This window comes from Neomonachus schauinslandi, chromosome 9 (assembly GCF_002201575.2).
Source record: "Neomonachus schauinslandi chromosome 9, ASM220157v2, whole genome shotgun sequence".
In the NCBI taxonomy this organism is placed as follows: Eukaryota; Metazoa; Chordata; class Mammalia; order Carnivora; family Phocidae; genus Neomonachus; species Neomonachus schauinslandi.
Window position 1 is genome coordinate 139,846,894 of NC_058411.1, and position 3,053 is coordinate 139,849,946.

The 3,053-nt window shown below is 45.2% G+C and overlaps 1 long non-coding RNA gene across 1 annotated transcript; it reads right to left on the minus strand.

Moving 5' to 3' along the window:
* Window positions 1-352: 352 nt before the first annotated feature.
* Window positions 353-1,043, minus strand: LOC110572321. Its single transcript, XR_002479845.1, has 3 exons — window positions 953-1,043; window positions 701-862; window positions 353-395 (listed from the first exon to the last, which is right to left on the minus strand). It is a non-coding gene; the product is annotated as an uncharacterized LOC110572321 (long non-coding RNA).
* Window positions 1,044-3,053: the final 2,010 nt, after the last annotated feature.

Consider the following 3,053-nt stretch of genomic DNA (forward strand, 5'->3'; position numbering starts at 1 on the left):
GAGGGGACATGTTTTGGGAAATGCTGAAACAAAGGATACTATCACCCAGAGCCAACCTGACTTATAAGAAATAAGCAGTTGCTACTGTGTTTGCTCTCGGGTGAAAACCAACTCCCTCTCATGTGCCCTCCTCTGTAACCACAAAAATCACTCCTTAGGGTTAAGCAACAGAGCACGGTAGTTAGGTGAGCAGGCTGTCTGGATTCTGACCTGGCCCCCCCCCCGCCCCCCCCCCCCCCATTATTAGGCTCAGGTGTGTTCTCTAACCTCCGTAGGCCTCAAGTTTGTCATCTGTAGAATGGGCAGCATTGGCATCTGAGCTAGTTCTGTCCCGCCACAGAGGCATGGTCTCCTGAAGGAGGGGGTCCTCTCACCCACTTCTGGGCTTGACGATCCTGCAGATAAGCCAGTGGTCACTCTGCAAGGCACAGCACATTGGGAGGAGAGTACAATTGAGGGGTGAAGGAAGGGGATAAGAATTAACCGGAGACGGCCGTCATGCTAAAACTCAGAGCATCTGGGCGGCAATGCGGAGGTGTGGGATGAACGGAAATGTCACTAAAACGTGCAGAAAGAGGAACAGAAAAGAATCAAGTCAGATGAGTCACACAGAAATATGTACTTACGTGGGCCCACCAATGCGTTATAAACACAAAAAAGAAGGAGGGAGAGTAGAGGTGAGAAGAGGAAAGAGTCAAACCTCCAAATTTCTTTTTAGACGGCCTCAGCTGTAACTTGCGATGCCTCGAGTGCCCATCGCCCCTGTCTTAGGTGGCTGACGACCGATGAGGGCAGTCTGGGCGATGTGGGGAGGTGAGTGCTGCAGAGGAGTCCCCAGAGGGAGGAAGACGGTCATCCAGAACTGCATTCAGCAAAGATGGGGAGAAGTTAAGATACAGTAGCCCCCCCCACACACACACACCCACTATTCACTTTCTGGGGGTTTGCTTACCTGCAGTCAAGCCGAGGTCTGCAAGCAGATGATCCTGGTCCTGACGCATCCCCAGGTCACCAGCAGCCGAATGCGACGTCGCAGACACATGCCCTCGTCCCCCACCTCATGTCCTCTCCTCCTGTAGGCGCTTTCTCATCATCTCACATCCTCACGGGAAGAAGAAGAAATATCACAATAAGGTATTTTGACAGAGAGGCCACATTGACATAACTTTTGTTACAGTGCATTGTTATAATTGTTCTATTTTAGGACGAGTTATCATGTTTTCACCTCCTGCTGTGTTTAACTTATACATAGGTGTGCATGATCCTAGGTGTGCATGTGCAGGAAAACACATCGTCTGCATGGGGTGGGTACTCTCTGTGGATCCAGGCAACCGCTGGGGGGCTTGGAACGCGCCCCCCTCGGACAAGGAAGCATGGCTGCTATTCCAATAACCAAGAGGGAGAACGGAGACGCTCTTGTTGGTGAGTTCCAGCGCTGAAGTGGAGCCTCTCAAATTAGGATTTCAGTCAGCTCACTGGCATTTCAGGCCTGACATTCATCACCACACAGCGACGGGGGTCACAGAAGGCAAGGGGGTTCCTCAGAAACCCTCCAGAAAATATCTGAGCAGGAATGGAACTTTAAGAGCAATCTGCCCGATTTCAGTCATTCTCAGATGAAGAAACTTTAACTTCTTTAAGATCTCATTGTAGCTGAGAATGAACTTACCAGGTCAGTTCTGGGGAAGGCCGTTTGGTCTCTTTAAAACCACAAAGCAATGAATCAACTCTAAAAAGGATATTTGCGAGGCAAATTTAATTTTGAAATTTAAACACTGCCCTTTGATGATATTAAGGAACAACCTAGTTTTTTAGAGATGATAATGCATTGTAAATAAATTTTTTAAAAAGAGTCCTTATCAGAGATCCACACTGCAATAGCTATAATTTGCTTCAAAATAATCTAGGAGGTGTAGAGAAGACGACGGTCAGTGTATCAATGGAGTTGGATTGGCCACAAATTGCTAATTGTTGAAACTGGGGAGGCGGGTAAGTAAGTGGGGCCCACTATACTGTCCTACTTTTGTGTGTGCTTGGAATCTCCCATTAAAACCTCTACAAAGCAGGGGCGCCTGGCTGGCTCAGTTGGTAGAGCTTGAGACTCCTGATCTTGGGGTCATAAGTTTGAGCCCTACAATGGGTGATTAGTTAAAAAAAAATTTTTAATAAAAAAAAAAAACAAACTACAAAGCAGGGACATCTCATTACATAAAGAGGCCATCTAATGTAAGTCTGTAATTTTATTCATTCATTCACTCATTCAAAAATATAATTACATATAATATGTAAAATTATATATGTATAATTATGGCAGAATTCACATAACATGAAATTCACCGTCTTAACCATTTTCAAGTGAGCATTATGTCAATTACACCTCAATAAAAGACAAAGTGCACAACTCAGTGGCATTTTGTACATTCACAATGTCGTGCGACCATCACCACCATCTGGCTTCAGGATATTTCTCTCATCCCAAAAGGACACCCCGTACCCCGTTAAGCAGTCACTCCCCATTCCCTCTTACTCTTAGCCCCTGGCTACCACTAATCTGCTTTCTGTTTCTACAGATTTACCTATTCTGCATATTTTAAATAAATTTGGTGTGTATTTTTAAATTTAAATTTTATTTCTTTTTTATTACTAAAACATTCAACAGGGTTTAAAATTGAAAAAGTAGTGAAGGGTTTGCAGTGCAAAGCTTCCCTCCGACCTCTCTGCCCCCAGCACACAGTTCCCTTTCCAGAGGCATCCTGTTTCTTAACCACCCTTCCAGAGATTAAAACTTCCCTTCCCCCTGGCTTGCGCGAATGGTACCATCCTATACACACTGCTTTGCAGTTGGCCTTTTCCCCCTTAACTTACCCTGGGGTTCATTCAATGACAGAACAAAAAGAACTGCTTTTCCCACCTGCCTAGTATTCCGTGATGCCAGGCTGGAATTCATACCCTGTGATAAGTGTTTTCGGTTACGGAAATTAATAAAATGAGGTCCTTTCCCGAGCAGCTCCAAGTCTAAAAAGTACTTTCTTTTGAGAAAAGGGAAATAGAGA